At 46.0% G+C, this 16,702-nt stretch overlaps 1 long non-coding RNA gene across 2 annotated transcripts; it reads left to right on the forward strand.

Annotated features, from left to right (window-relative positions):
• Window positions 1–579: 579 nt before the first annotated feature.
• LOC123858284 (uncharacterized) lies at window positions 580–16,248 on the forward strand. 2 transcript variants are annotated; one of them, XR_008507539.2, is made up of 7 exons: window positions 1,017–1,513; window positions 2,600–4,118; window positions 4,827–5,023; window positions 8,890–9,870; window positions 9,986–10,926; window positions 11,451–12,951; window positions 15,467–16,248. It is a non-coding gene; the product is annotated as an uncharacterized LOC123858284 (long non-coding RNA). The 2 variants fall into 2 exon arrangements; XR_006794129.3 differs by lacking the exon at window positions 1,017–1,513 and adding an exon at window positions 580–735 and having other exon boundaries at window positions 9,986–12,951.
• Window positions 16,249–16,702: the final 454 nt, after the last annotated feature.

Below are 16,702 nucleotides of genomic sequence, written 5' to 3' on the forward strand. Positions count from 1 at the left end.
GTTTGGTTTGGTTCACAGTTGAGGACTTCAGGGACACCTGGACTTCCTGTTTGCTAACCTCACTCCTGGTACCAAAATCTCTATTAGAGTTCAGCCAGGGAAGCAGAACCAGCTGTAGGAGATCTGCATCTATATATTTATGCATCTGTCCGTCTATTTCTGCATCTGTATCTATTTACTTATCAATTAGCTATTTATCCATCAATTCATCTATTTTTTACAAGGAATTAGCCTATGTAATTGGAGCCAGCAGTGTGAATGCGTCGGGCAGGACCCCAGGGTTGGAAGATCACAGACAAGCTGGAATTCGCGGTGTGGGCTGAGGCCACTCTCCACAGAAAGCCACCTTCTCTTTCTGTGAAAGCCTCAGTCCTGCTTGGAAGGCCTTTCAACTGATTGGTCAGGCCCAGCCAGATTCTTCAGGAGAATCTTCCTTACTGAAAGGCAGTTGGTTAGGGACTTCAGTGACATCTGCAGAATGCTTTCATAAGTGGGGCTGTAACCCAGCCAAGTTGACATACCAAAAAAGCCATCATACTGGACCTGGATTATTTCGGTTCTTTTTCAGGTTTTGATGAAATATGGGAACGCTTTGTGGAAGCCTGAGTGGGCAGGAAGGGACCCCATTATCTGGAGAGATGGGAGTTGAAAGACACAGAACACTGAATGGGGGCATCAACACTAGGCATTTTGGTTGACCGCTGGCCCAACCGATCTACAAAACCGAAGTTTCAGGTAGTTTTGCTGATTCACATTTTTCCCCATCCTTCTTCAGAAAACAGTTATAATAATATGTATGACCAGGCAAGTCTATGTTTGTTTGTTTGTTTTTTAAGATTTTATTTTTAAGCAGTCTCTACACCCAACCTGGGCTCAAACTTACAACCCCAAGATCAAGAGTCGCACGCTTTATCGACTGAGCCAGCCATGCACCCCAAGTCTATGTTATGACCATGAGTTTGTACCAGGTTTATTCACATTTCAAAAGGGAAATTGATCATGAGCACAGCTCTTCCTTCTCAGCCTGTAGCTCTCAGAAATAAGTGTAAATAAATGCTGGAATGGGACTTTTTGGCAAAGCCATCCCAGGATTTCCTCAGAGGACAGGAAGACAGTTGAAGTTCTCAAGAGAGAATCTTAGAGCAAAATAAGCCTCCAGCTGGTCTGGGCGGGGCCACCAACCCTCACAGAAGGAGGTTCTGCCCTGGGAGCGGGAGAGTGGAGAGCGGGCTCCTTCCAGTGTGGTATGAGATAACCACTGGGAAGTGTGCTTGAAACCTCAAGACCCTGGATCCACGTCCACCTGCAGGCATGTCAATGGACGAAAGTCCTTTGGAAGATTATGGGAAAATATTTTTTCAGAATCAAATGTGAAAACACTTAAAACAAAATTTAAAAAAATATCTGGAAGTGAAGCAGTTGGAAAGGGCTTCAGTTCTTGACTGAAAACAAAACTGAGGAGAGCTCTTCAGAAAGAATGGTGAAGAGCCACTGAAATTCTCTCAAGTTTGAGGTAGGTCAGCTGACTTGGGGCTTTTATTAGAAGGTCTTTACGAAATAGTTGTTTGACTTTTTTGGAAGCCGCTCCTGCTGCAGCGCTACCCAAGGGCTTAATTAAGTTATATTTCAATTTGTTTAAGCTGCGCATTACTCAGGAGCCTAACACGTGCAATGCCAAGTCCAGTGCTGTCTTCCAGGCCCAGTGTCCTGACACTCAAAGTGGCCAAAGGGGATCCTTGCCTCAGAAAGCAGTCTTCCCTGGTCTCTCCAGGAGTCATGACATCTGTTTCCATGCCCCTGCTGTTGCCCCAGCAGAGGGCAAGAAAGCCTCTGCCCACTTCTAGAGGTTGCCCTCCTCCTTCCGGAGGCTCTAGGCCTTGAGAATGGAAGTCCATTGGAGGAATGGTCAGGGGAGCTCCTGCTAGTTAATTCCTTTTACTAATGGAAAGTGTAGGCAGAGGGGCCCTCTTACCTCCACATGGCTCTGGTGTACTCAGTCTCCAAATTTCTTATTTATGTTCATAAAACTGTTGGTATCATGGGTCTCTTTAGTTTGTGGTGTCACTGGAAGGTGCAGAGGTTGACCCACTCGTTCACTGACATCCTTGGCAGTCTCTGAACGGGTATGAGCTTCTGCCTTACTGGTTCCAGCGAATGACATGGGACAGATGGGCAGAGGAACCAGGGGTCCCTAATGAGCAGGACTCTGTAGCTCCTATGAAATGGGTGAGGTCAGGATTGAAGTGAGAGCTACCACTGGTTCAAGTCAGCTCAGACATTTTCTATTGCTGTTGTAAGACACTTTTGGTTGTGTGTGAGGATCAGGTCCCTTGTGTCTGCTTTCACCGTTGGACTGAGGCTGTGCAAAATCAATAAAAGCAAAGGTTTCTCTTTTTTGTTAGAGAGTCAGCCTGGGGGCCTTGGAGGTCAGGAATGAGTGGAAAATCTAGGAAGAGTAACCACCCCATGTGCACCTGAGGAAGGGAAGGAGTGAGTTTGCTGATTTCAAGAAGAGGAAAGCAACCAAGATTTGCTCAACTCAAGGATATAATTAGCTGACAGGTTTTCTTTTTTCTTTTTTTTTTTTTTTTGCTGACAGGTTTTCTTGAGAGAGGCAAGTTCCCCTTCAACAGATTTTATATTCCTGAATTTAGAAGAGGGAAGAAGAAAGTCAAGACCATTTGAAAAGGACTAATTATAACAGCTTCACCTTTGAATTGACACTAAGTGGGTGGCAGAGGTGGAAACACCCTTATAACTTTAATATTTTCAGGTCTATAATATGGCAAAGGGGTAACAAACATATTTTTAGCACGTAGCATATTGACAGCCACTGATTTGAAAATAAGTACAGATTGCAAATCCCACTGGTCTCTTGATGTCTAAGATGAGAGCTTTTCAAGTTATCTAAATAGCCTTTGGCTTTCCCTCAGGGCCTCTCCTGAACAACTACAAGGGAAATGAAGCTTCCCACTCTCCTCTTGATATGCTAAGCCCTGCAACATTATGTGAATCTCCTTCTATCCCAGGTCATCCATTTTCTCCCTTTGTCACCTGATCTCCAGGAGGTGGCCCACCAGGAACACACCCTCACCTCAGGCCCCTCTGTGGTCCCACCTCTTCTCTCTCTCCAAGTTGTTCTCTCCCCAGCCCTTCTGTCAACACCACCTACCTGCTGCCATGTTCCATTTTCTTGGGTTCTTGCTCTTCTGTGTCCCCACTGATGCCCAGCTGTTTTATACCTCTCTAGAGCATCGTTACCTGTCAACACCAGGCTTGTGTACACACACAGGTGGAAAGTTTCTACCCTGTAGAGGTTCGTGTGAGGATATTTTGGGGACTTCTCCAAATGTTGGTGATTGCCTTCATCCTTCACCAGCACTGGGTAGTCCTCCTGGCTTCTCTTGGTCCAGAATACCACTCACACATCTGAGGCACAAGGACCCATATTAAGTACAGGAATACTTTGGAGATATTGTGGATTTGGTTCCAGGCCACTGCAATAAAGCAAATACCGCAATAATGTGAGTTAAATTAGTTAATTAAATTAATTAATTAATTAAAAAGTAGTTTATTGAGGGGCGCCTGGGTGGCTCAGTTCGTTAAGCGACTGCCTTCGGCTCAGGTCATGATCCTGGAGTCCCGGGATGGAGTCCCGCATCGGGCTCCCTGCTCGGCAGGGAGTCTGCTTCTCCCTCTGACCCTCCTCCCTCTCCTGCTCTCTGTCTCTCATTCTCTCTCTCTCAAATAAATAAATTAAAAAAATCTAAAAAAAAAAAAAGTTTATTGCTAAAAAGATGCGAACCATCATCTGAGCTCTCAGTGAGTCATAATCACTGATCACAGATAACAAACACAATAATAACAAAGTTTGAAATATTGTGAGAATTACCAGCATGTGACGCAAAGACATGAAGTGAGCAAATGCTCTTGGAGAAACGGCGGATAGCTTTGCTTGATGCAGGGTTGCCACAAGCCTTTGCTTTGTGAGGAACATAGTATCTGTGAAGTGTGATAAAGTGCAACAAAAAACATGCCTGTACGGCTTTGTCTACACTTAAGTAATGAGGAAGCTTGGAAGTAATCGCCTGCTGGTCCTTTTACTCTTTCATTTCCTGGTAAGTAATTAGACATGGTTCTGCTCAAAATAGGGGCTCGTTGAGTGCTTTCTGTGGTTAGACTTCATGACCACTGTTGGTGGTGATTTATCATGTCTCCAGCTCTTCTCGTCCCAGAAAAGAAATCCCATATGTCATCGTTTGCTCTGTGAGGTCCTTAAACAATACTGGTGTGGAAACGGGTGAGAATTTCAGTAAGCTCACTTCGATGCAATCTTCTTTCTTTCATGTTTCCTTGGAAGCTTCTAAATGGAGATTTCTTTGAGGAAACTGTTATAGGATGCTTGAATAAAATTTGAGAATAGCTAGAGCATGTAAAGGATACCAATGTCATTTGTCACTGTGTATTGTAGAAGGCAAGCTTTTGACTAGAAGTCAGGAGACTCCGCTTCTTCAAGATCTGACTCACCCACTGTTTAGCTGTGTAATTTTAACAAAGTTACTTAATCACTGTGTTTCACGTTGTTCATTAGGTGTTAACCCCTAAACACATTAGTTAAATACCTTAACACTCTATGGTAGACTGAATAATGTTCCCCCAAGAGACATTCTAATCCTTTGAACCTGAATGCTACCTTGTATGGTAAAAGATGTGAGTAGGTTAAGGGTTTTGAGATGGGGAAATTTTCTTGGATATTCAGGGTGGGCCTAAAATTCAATCACATGTATCCTTATAAGAGAGAATCAGAGGGAGATTTTATTACACAGAAGAGAAGAGGGCATGTGACCACGAAGGCAGAGAGAGTGGTGATGCCACCACAAGACAAGGAATGCTGACAGTCACCAGAAGCTGGAAGAGGCTGGAACGGAATCTCTCCAAGACCACCCCCAGTGGGAGTGTGGCCTTGCCAACACCTCGATTTCAGCTCAGGGAAACTGATTTTGGACTTCTGGCCTCCACAACGGTGAGAGAATAAATTTCAGTTATCTTCACCTGCTCAGACCCACTAAAACCTGGTTGCTTGCTGTGGGCTGCTCTTTCAACTCTTCCCAGCCTTATAATTTTCCCTCTCTTCCATCTTGCTAACCTCCATTTCGGACCCTTCAGGGCAGTATCCGGGGATGGGAGAAAAGAAAAGGCCAGGAAAGTTCACACTTGCCTAACGCCGTCAGGAACTGGCCTGTTGTTCTCAGGTCTGCCAGGGGTTTGAGGTGGACTCTTTCCTTAGCTGTGCTTGTTAGGCTTTTCAGAGACCTGCACTTCCCCATCCGCCTCTGCTGGCCATCTCTCACCTGGGCGATGTTCTCATTATGGTTGGTTGCTTCCTCTTGCTCAGCCTGAGGCATTTGGTGGTACCCCTGGCGTCTTTCTGCCCAGGACTATTTGCCCCTCTTGGCAGCCATCTTGGAAAGAGTGTAAGAAGCCTTCCCTTGGCTCCCTCATGTGAGTTACTGGCCTGTAGCCTCAAAGAATGTGTTCAGGCAACCGTGCAGTGGCCTAACACCCCCATCCTTTGCTCTGCCATTGAAGCAGCTGGCCAGATTTCTCCATGTGGAGGTCACAGTATCCCCTAAACCAGAAGACACACATGAGACTCTCCATGTGGTCTTTTTAAAAATAGGTTTTATTTATTCATTTATTTGAGAGAGAGAGACAGAGAAAGAGCAAGAGCAGGGGGAGGGGCAGAGGGAGAGGGGAGAGGGAGAAGCAGGCTCCCCACTGAGCAGGGAGCCCAAAGTGGGGCTCGATCCCAGGACCCTGGGATCATGACCTGAGCCGAAGGCAGATGCTTAACCTTCTGAGCCACCCAGGCGCCCCCTCCATATGGTCTTATCGTGGCCCCTTTCCTTCAGCTCAAAGTGAGAGACCCCTGAAGTGGTGTCTGGACTCAGAATAGCAATAAGGGTCTCATAAATGTCTCCCCTAATTCTTTTTTTTTTAAAGATTTTATTTATTTATTTGAGAGAGAATGAGAAAGAGAGCACATGAGAGGGGGAAGGGTCAGAGAGAGAAGCAGACTCCCTGCCGAGCAGGGAGCCCGATGCGGGACTCGATCCCGGGACTCCAGGATCATGACCTGAGCTGAAGGCAGTCGCTTAACCAACTGAGCCACCCAGGCGCCCTCCCCTAATTCTAACACTCATCTTTTTTATGTGTGAGAAGGCTGGGTGTGAGACGGAAGAGGTGTTCAAGGGTAAGAGGCACAAAACAGATTTTGATCTCCACTAATGTAAATCCTACACCATGATGGTCTCACGCCCACTTTGGAATGTGGCATTTTTAGTTCTGGTGCCTCAGCAATAACTACCATTTCACATGGCTACATCTCTGTTTACCCGAGGGACCACGTCCTGGGGCCATTATTCAACCACCAAGGTAGTTCTCTTCTAGTCCTGAGCTCTTGGAAACAGAACATTCCTTGAAAGCTTACCTTAGTCAAATGACCAACCCTTTGGTGAGGAGTTGAGTCCTGTCCCTGCTCCCTGAATGTGCTCAGCACATTGCTGAAATTCAGTAAATAGGAAATACTACTAACTCATAAAACAAGAGTATGTACCGAAGAAGATCAAAGAGCTACAATTTTAAAAGCTCCCAGCTGCTGCTGCTGGTGGTTTGTGGGTCATCCTGTGAGCAGCATGTGCACGGAGTCTGTTGTGGTTGGTGTGCTAGAAACCCTCCTCCTTGGTCTTAAGAGACAGGGGACTTTTTTTAATGGAAATATATATATATATATATATTTTTAAAGATTTTATTTATTTATTTGAGAGAGAGAATGAGATAGAGAGAGAGCATGAGAGGGAAGAGGATCAGAGGGAGAAGCAGACTCCCCGCTGAGCAGGGAGCCCGATGTGGGACTCGATCTAGGGACTCCAGGATCATGACCTGAGCCGAAGGCAGTCGCTTAACCGACTGAGCCACCCAGGCGCCCCGGAAATATATATATTTTGGATTATAGTGCAGGTCACAGGGAAATACGGATTTGCTTTACAATGTAATTTTGCCAAATGAATCCGTCCACACGCACCACTTGGACTTTGGAGAATTCACTCGAGAGCTGAAGCCCTCATGCGGTAGGCTCCTTTCCAGGTGGCATAGTGAGTAGAAAGGCAGGGGTTTGGGGTCATAAGGATTGAGCTCAAATCTCTGCTGACTCCTCCTGGACATGTGACTTTAAGTCAGTTGAATAAACCTTGTGAGCTTTAGTTTTCCATAGGGAAAATGGGGATCATGTGTTTTCAATATGTAAAATGGGATTTTTGAGTGAAGTAAGTAATGTCCTATGTATCTGAAGCAACTGGAATGGTGCCCAATATGGAGTAGGCCCCAATTTGATTGAAATTATCCTTATGATGGTGTGCCCTCCACTGTGATAGGTAGTGCCAGTGCTGAGATGAATAAGACTGAGAGTCTGCTTGATATGAGGGCCTGGGGGAGAAGACAGATAGAAAACCCCAGAAATGACAGTAGGTCTGATGGGTCCATGAGGAACCAGCACCCAGCACAGAGGAGGCCCATTGCCATGAGACAAGCGGACTCTCTGCTTTCTTGTGTGTGTTCTCATTGTGTGACAGGAGATGTCTCTCTTTTTACAGCCTCTATGAGTAGAAAACTCCACAGTCCTTTCTCCAAAAATGTGTGACTTGACTCAGTTCCCCTGCACCCCCCCGCCCCGCCCCGCCATGGGGTTAAACTAAAAGACCAGATAAATCTATTTTGGTTTCACACGGAGATATCATTTAAAATAGAAAAGGGCTCAAAATGCCCTCAGAACAACTGGTCTTTCTTTAGGGAATAAGGAGAAACTGCAGACCAATCCTATCGTCCTTCCTGGGAAAAGAAAGAACAAAGGTAAGGAAGAAACTCCACAGCCCCAGAAGGGAATAGTGCTGGTTCTTCTGAAATTCCTTTCAAGGAAACAGCTTTGTTCCCTGTTTTTTCATCACACTCCAACGCAGCCTTGACGCCCAGAGCTTTAAAACTTGAACCCCAACTCTGTAGCCACAGGTTACAGGATCAGAGACAAATGCCTTTAGAAATCTTTCTGTCATTGGAAGGAGTTACTTTCTCACCTTGTCAGACAATATGAGAATAGCTGGTACAGAAATTGTCACCAAAACAATCCAGGGAGATACGGGAACTTTGGGGTGTTGACACACCGCAGAACGCCACGCAGGATATTTGCCAGTCGAACCGTCCCACTTTGGTTGACGATGCTGGGTGCACAAGGAGTGGCTGAGATGGAAGTGGGACAGATACCTCTGCCATGTCCCTTGTCCTGAATCGAGTTCCCTGCGGTGGCTGTTGAAATGCAGACTTTTTGAGTCAGGTCTGACTACCCCAGGCAGCGTCAGCACTGAGACCTGAGGACAACGTGACCCCTAACGGGCACGATTCGTGTGTCTTCTAGACGAGGGAAGGGACAGAGCTGTGCCTGCCCCTTGTCGTCACATTTCTTTCCTCTTCAGTTCAGCCTCCACACTTCTGCCAGAGAGAGGTACAGGAGATCTAGTCTGAAAGCCTCCACAGGTCCCTCCCCGGCTGGCTGTAGGATGCATTCCACGCCGGGGAAGGCCACGCTTCTCACCATGCGCCCTCCTCCAGCTGCTCTCAACGTCTCCCATTCCTGGGAGAGCCCCCACCTCCTCTGCTGACATCTGTCGTCTTCCTCCTGCGTCTTGCCTCGTAAGTGCTGATGCATTCTGACAGCTCGGATGTCAACTCGCCTCGAAGCCTTCCTCGGCTCTGTTGGCTTCTACAGCCCTTGCTCATGCCTCTTCAACAGTTCTTTCCACATTGTTTTAAACTGATTTTTTATGTCTCCCACTGCAGATCTGGGGCTGTGTACCTGGCATCTACTAAGTCCCAGTGAATGATTACTGATTCGAAGCATCACCAAGAGGGGGCTGACATCAGTCTGCTTCTCCTGACTCACGTTAGAAAGGTTTTGACTAATTTGACTGCTTGTGGTACATCTGGCCTCACAGAGATGTTTTAATAATACATGCAAGTATATATGATTCACATCCTCTGATTTTGTTATTTTGCGGGTAAATTACCAGTTGGGAAATGGGTGCTCTTTTATTCTAAGGCTTAGGGAGGCCTTGGAATTCATCAACATGTGTTGTATGACTTTTTAAGGCTTCGAGCTCTGGAGAGTCAGAAAGATCTCTGAGAACAACACAGGTCTTCTCAAAGAATTCAATTCTGTCTGGAGATAATAGGAGGTGATTAAGTGCTGAATTGTGAGTAAAGAGATCTACCATGTGCACACAGTAGGTGCTCCATGAAGACTGGCTCACTGAGCCCTATGTGAAATAGGAAGAAGACAGCTGGTAAGAGAGGGTTATTTCCATGTCTGACATGACGCCAACCATTCTGGTGTCTAGCCTTCTGTTTTATACAAAGAGTAAACAAGGTTCTACCGATTTTGAGGCTCAGGGGAAAATTTCAGAAAAATTTCAGAGACTTACTTTAGTATCTCTCAGAGTTGCCTGTCATGGAAAGGCATTTCTCACTTCTTTGAAGGAGGCTGTTAAATTTTTATAGAATCTTTTCTCTGAAGAGTTCACATACCAAGATTTACGTATGTATCAAGGACATGATTTTATTTACATATTTTAAATTTGTCATTCCCTTGAAAACAGATCAGGGAATAATATTTTGTATAATTTAATGTTTAGGACCAGGAGATTTCCCTAAAGGACTTCATACCCGGGGGTTACCCCATGAGGCAGGGATCTGACTCAGCACCATGAAAGGCGTAGGAAATGGGCCCTAGGACGAAGTGTGCAGACAATTGGCATGAAAGAGGTAGGAGAAAGCCTCACCTTCCTTCAGGTATCCACGGGCTGAAGAGCCGGGCCCGTCCAGGAACTGGAGCTTGGGGCACTGGAGACAAAGACTTTCCCTTATGTTTGTTTTCCAGTTTTCTTAAGCTTGGTTCTGTGTTGTGGCCTATACACCAAGCAGAAGTGACACAAAAGAAGAAAGAAATGAAAATTGTTCTACCCCTCAAGGTGTTTGCAGCCCAGCAGGGGAGGCAGACGTAGAAATAAAAGGTGCGGAGGCTCTGGATAACCTTAGGCTAATTTGAAAGCCCAGTGGTGGAAACTATCACCTCAAGGTTATTTGCCATGTAAAGTGCTGGGAGAATGACCCCAAAGGGGGGCCTCAGAACCATTCCTCTGAACAGGAGGGGAGCCCTGGGGATGCCAATCAGCAGCTTGTCCAGAACGGCAGATCCTGGTCCCTCAGGTTTGTGGCCTCCATATAGAGACCTCAGGCTCCTGTTTGCCCAATTTGGGGCCCCCTCTGTCCCCTCAGCATTTTGAAGTGGGGGACGAGGTCCCAGGATGTTCACTGAGCCTTGGTTCATGGGCGATTTCCTGTAGATACCAAGTGGCTGAACTGCGTGTGGTGCCCCAGGCAGGACCTCTCTTGTTCCTTCTCCTGGGGATAGTCAAGCATAGTTTCCCTCACTTCCTTGCATGGCTGGGCGTGGGGCTAGGACGACGAAGATGCTCATGCTCCTGGGCCGGGAGGACGTGGCCAGCTCCACCCCAGGCCTGTAGGAGAAATCCCCTCTCTCTCCTTCTTTTGCTAGGACAGCATTTCCTTGAGTTTGTCATCAGTGATAAAATCTGGAAGGCTGAGATGAGGACAGGGCAAGAGGCCGAGTGACGGTTAGGCCTGCTTTTGTCTTAGGCCTTCGGCCTGCCTGCACCTATAACGCTCAGCCTACCTGACAGAGGGAAGCTCTGTTGAGCTCTGGAGCAAAAGCCACAGGAGGAGGCCCCTCGAGGGCTCAGGGATGCTGAGTTCCAAACCGTAACCCAGCTGCCGCTCCTGGCAAGTCTGAACAAAACGGTGAGAAAGGGGGTGGCAAAAATGGAGTCCTCCGCCGAGTGTGATGTGAACAATTGAGGGATGGTTGCTATAGCTGCAAGTCTAGAAAAACCTTAGATCAATAAAAGAAGATGCCTTCTCCAGAAGGTGGTGGCACACACTAGAAGTCATAGCCACCAGCGATTTCCATGTAACTAGGATCCCTTGAGGAAAGTCTAGGAAAAACCAGGACCTTCTCCCTGACTGGAGCTCGCCACTTCTGGCGCAGATGATGCTGTTCCAGCCAGGGCTCTAGCAGCATAAACTATCCCGTGGCTGTCTGGAAATCTTCCCCAATGGGCTCTTATTCTTTGAGTGGTCCCTTCCCTTCTTCCACCTCCCCCTTGGCGCCTCCCCCCTCCCCCCACCCCCCTAGCTTGGATTTCTGAACATGAGTCTAGAGAATAAAATCGGAGATTGTTTACACTTTCTTATGCAACCTAAATCTCACTTGGCTAGAGAGGCGTGTACAAAAAATACATTCTTTTTTTGCTTGAATGTTTTAGACTTTAACCAGTTATTACTGTTGGACTGTCTGGAATCAGTAATGATAGGTACCAGTGAAATAAATTATAGGTGAAAGTAGGACCAAGTATCAGAAGGACACAGTTCCCAGGACAAGTGCAATGGAAAGAACGAGAGTCTGATGCGTCACTGCCTCAGCCCTCCAGCAACAGTAAGTGAGGAGCTGGAATTCTTGACACAGGATCAGAAAGTGGTTGAGGCTTTTGGGCTGAATTAGACATTTTACACATAAGTAAGCAAGTAGGGCGAGGTTCTTCCCAATAATTGCCGGGGAGGGTTATTATCAACCCCAATGAAACAAACATATTAACATATTAATGCCACGAATCAGCTTCTGACGGGGGCATCCCTAGGGAAAACTGAAAGTCAAGGTAATCCAGGTGCTTTTCAACAGGAACCCAGCGGCTCAGTCCTTTGCACGTGTGGCGCCCTTAAAAAGACAGGTTCCCAGGCCTCCTTTAGACCCCTTAGAGTTTCTGTAGCTCCCCAGGTGATTCTGATGTATGGCCAGCTTAAGAGCCATTGGTGTAAGCTGTGGGTGGGAGAGCTACTCTTCCCAGACTTTTGTCAAAATTCTCTCCATTACCAAGGAAAGGGGTGAGTCTGGGGGCTTTAAGTCTTGATTCTTAGGGGCCCGCACGTAATCTCTTCTGCTGGATAAGTGGGTGTAACATGGACAGTCCACAGCAAAAGGACCAGAGACAGGATTAGAAAGAGCCGCTGCTCTTCCGTATTGATGGACTTGACTTTCTCTCCTTGGAGAAAAGCATGGCAGGCAAAGGCAGTGCACTTATGTACTAGACCTTGTTCTGGGAACTTGACATAAAATCTCTCTTATAATCTTTACAAATGGGTCTTTTTGTCTCCCACTTACATACGAGAAAGCTGAGGCTCAGCGGAGTGAAGGAGTTTGCTCCAGGGCTGGATATGCTATACAGCTGGGGTTCGAACCACGGCCTGTCTGACTCCTCCTCTCAAAGCTTCACCTCAGAACACACGAATCCTGCTTGCAAAGTTCAGCAGCGAAGACATGTTAAAGCCGCCGGGAAGACTTTAAGAGGAGTTGAGGGGCAGGCGTTTGCTTCCAACAGCTGGGAAGCATGATAGAATCAGCTGCATGGTTAGGGGATGGCCCTCGCAGCCCTGTCCCATCTTCCTGGATTTGGGAGCCAGCAACAGGGAAGTGCCAATGCTCCTGTGACTTGCCTTCCCAAGAGACTTTTGTCCGGTGGAGCTGCGGCTTTGGCGGAAGAGACAGCCGAGAGCAGGGAAAAGCAATAAGGAGTGAAGAGCAGAAGGGCTTTCTCCATAGATCCCTGTGAACTCTGATCTCCTTGGGATTTAAGGAAACTGCCCTCGCTGAAGTCCAGCGTTCCTTGTTCTTGTTAACATTCATGAAATGAAAGAGCCACACATCTTAGAGGACCTCAGCTAGACGGCGTCTCTGGAAGGCCCGAATTCTGGAATAGGAGCTGGTCCCAGGTGAGTACACTCTGCACGCTCTGCTACCCATGTCTGGGTGGAGGTGAGAGGTCCCTGGCAAAACAGTCAGAACCTGATTATTGTGAGAGTGGCCTGTCAGATCTGAGTACAAATCTGACCCCGCTCGAAAATAGGCTTCTGAGTGTCTGCGGTCTCTCTACAAGATACCCTGTGTATTTACAGCCTGGGAGTAAAAATGAGTGAGCCTATTTATAAATACCCGTTCACAGGGACCCAGACGGCCTTCCACCTGCATTCAGTATCACAGGTGTGCTAGACCCCAAGTGATTATTCCAGACACCTGAAATAATGAGTGAAATGAGGTGGGAAGCCCTGAAATTCTGGGTGTATTTTGGGTTTTAGGTTCTGTATCTTTTCTAAATGCAAAGTATATTTGGAAAGTGCTCTCCAGACTTGATCTGTATCTAACCCTCTGGGAAATACGGTAACATTTACTGCCAGGATATACGTGTCTCTCTATGTTACTCCTTCAGGGCTTTGACACATATTATTAAGTAAGACATAACAGAAAGGGCAGGTAATTACGTTACTCTACCGCAGAGCGGAGTTGACTTGTTTCTGCCCAAGTTGTTGTGAGTTGTGATTTATGGGGGCGCCATTAGGGAATCTCATAGACATATTGGATATTTTTAAAGATGAAAAATTTCCAGGTAGTGATGCAGTTTATTTAAAAATGAAATACTCTTTCATCCGAATCAAAGAATTAGAGCCTACAACCACAGCAAGAGGTAGTTTCTTAACATTTAGTTGCGATGGAGAGTCTGAGAACATGTCAATTCATTTTTCTCTTCTGTACATTAAAATCCATTGGTCTGTCTTGCACTTTGAAGGGATTGTTCATTCGTACATGATTTTGTAGCATGATGCTTTGGTCATTTGGAAAATATTACGCCACTGAGTTATATAGGTCTTCCAAATGTTGACATGTTTTATTACACGGTATCAAAAAAATCACAGCTGTTTATGTCACCACCCATCTTATCAGAAAAGTCTTTAAGGGTTTGGAAGTTGTCAATGTCATGGTGGTAGATCGAAATTTTCCAAAATTCTAATTTTTGCTTGAGAGCTCAAATTTTTATTGTTGCTAACAAATAACTGTCACTTTACCTTGAAGTGACAGGCATAATTGCTTTGTTGTTGGGTAAATGTCCACCAACCAGTTTGTCAGTCATTCTTTGAGGTAAAGATGTTGTTTCAATAAGAAAGCAGCTAGGGGCGCCTGGGTGGCTCAGTTGTTAAACGTCTGCCTTCGACTCAGGTTGTGGTCCTAGGGTCCTGGGATTGAGCCCCGCATTGGGCTCCCCGCTCCGTGGGAAGCCTGCTTCTTCTCCCACTCCCCCTCTCTCACTGTGTCTCTCTCTGTCAAATAAATAAAATCTTAAAGAAAGCAGCTAGTTCAGTTCTCATCTTGAACAATCAGACAATTGCTTTTCCTAGAGACAACTTCGGGATAGCAGAAGCTCTTTATGTGTGCCTCCTGTTTTGACTCAAAGCTTATTAAAAAGATGTGTACCAGGGCGCCTAGGTGGCTCAGTCGGTTAAGCGTCTGCCTTCGGCTCATGTCATGATTCCAGGGTCCTGGGATCGAGCCCCACATCGGGCTCCTTGCTCTGCAGGGAGCCCGCTTCTCTCTCTCCTCCCCGCTTGTACTCTCTCACTGTCTCTCTTTCTCTCTCTCTCAAATAAATAAAATCTAAAAAAAAAGATGTGTACCCAGGGTTGAGATTAATAAAATTGCTATTTTTTTAACTGACTCATCAAGGAGATTTTTAAGTGAAACAGACTTTTTTAAACTGTGAGCGCATCCTGCTGAAGAAATCAGTGAGCATTAGAACACTTTGGTGTCGCTGCCTTGGTTTGTGTTAAAATACCAGCAGTTTTACTCATCATTGCATTTGCAAATGTCAGAAACAGTGAAGAAAGCAAATGATGTCATAATATTATTATGAAAACAATTTCAGCCTCATGGACCGCCTACCTGACAGGGTCTCAGAGCCCCGAAGGCCTGAGGGCTGGACCCTGAGAACTGCTGACTTAGAGTATTTGACCTCCCTCAGATGATGTGCACAAGTCTTGTAATCATGGTTCTCCCTCAGGCCTTCTGATGCTGAACACAGTTGAGGGACCCCGACACTTCTAGAAAAGTCAGAATCTTTCAGTGCTTAGGTACAACAGGCCATGAGATGCCAGGTGGTCCCAAAGCGAGGATATAAAGGATCCCCCAGAACATACGTCTTAGAGAAGAGTGAAGGTTGCTAGGACGAGCTCATTTCTCCCTTTGGGTAATGTTCTGTCTTTCCTGTGGTGTGGGTGCTTATGATGGTGTTCTGCAACTGGGAAAGGGATGTCCATCTTTTCTTTCTACCTCCATTTCCTTCATGTTAGCTTGGTTCAGAATGCCCAGTTGATGAACCGTAAGGGAGCTTTCTTATCCAAGAACCATGACCTAAAGATCAATCTTCACACTTCTCCTTGTCTTTTATGCTACTTGCAGTCCTCAAAGGATCAAGCTATTGCAAGAGGGATCCTGGCCCTGGCCAAAATAAATCATGGTGCGTATCCGTCTGTTTAGCTTCTTGAAGACTTGTGTCAGAGCTCAGAAGAAGGAGCTTTCCTGGATGCTGGGGTAATACCAGAAGGAGGCGATCTGGAGCTGGATGCGAAGAAAGGGCGGATGGAGGAGACAGTCTGGCTGTGAGACTGGCTGGTGCGGAGATGGCCCCACTCAAATAACCCACAGAGTCCTCAGCAAATGCTTGGCCTGCAAGAAATTGCTGCCCACCACAGTCTCTTCACAGGCTGTACATTACAGTGAGCTGGGCCGAGGCCCTAAGAAAAGGGGGTCCTGGGAAGGCTTCTACCAGGTAGAAGGCCCTTAGGTCCCTCACCTTGTGTAAAGTCTTCGTACATCAGCCCTGATGCTTACTAGCCCCCTGACCTGGGGTAGCTTTCTCTACCATTTTATGCCACATTTTTGTCTGTAAAATGGGGATTATGCTTACTGTACAGGGCAGTGAGGATTAGATGGGTTAATACGTGTAAAGCACATGTTTATGAACAGCACTGTCTAGAGTAAATGATCAATAAAATGTAAACTATTATTATTATTACTATTATTAATTTCACTTCATTGAATCCTCTCATAACCCAAAGAGATAGAAGTGATTATTTCTGTTAAGGCATAGTTTCACATGGATAAATTCACGAGTCTCATGCAATTATAAAAGGAACACATATCAAAGATTTTAGTTAGCTCGTTAATTAATGAAAGAACCATTAAGATGTTAAGGCTAGTTCAGAGAGCAATTGAGAAGCTGGATATACTGTAGGCAATGTTAGGATGAGATTGCTGGATAAGGTACAAGGGTGAGTAATGTCCATCAGGGGTAAAACCCATCGTATTTGCGGTTATATCTTCTGCTGGATAGAAATTATTTACATCTTGTAGGGGATGAAAACGTTTTCCTTGGCCCTCTTAAAGTCCCTGGCTGGGTCTGAGAGTTAAACTGACAAAGACCAATTAACAAAGAAAAGTGGACAAATTTTATTGACTTTTTACGGGAACATAGGAGTCTTCACCAAAGAGCGAAGATCCAAAAAAGTGGCAACAGCAGGAAGCTTTTATACCTTTTAGCCAAAGAAACGATAAATTTGTGAAAAATTGACAAGACAGAGGCGTTTGGGCTGGAGGTGGTAAATGGTAAAGAAGTAACCAGGAAGATAAGGGTTA

This window comes from Mirounga angustirostris, unplaced genomic scaffold (genome assembly GCF_029215605.1).
Source record: "Mirounga angustirostris isolate CCGP_5_RB_7025 unplaced genomic scaffold, mMirAng1.0.hap1 SCAF_7, whole genome shotgun sequence".
Taxonomy (NCBI): Eukaryota; Metazoa; Chordata; class Mammalia; order Carnivora; family Phocidae; genus Mirounga; species Mirounga angustirostris.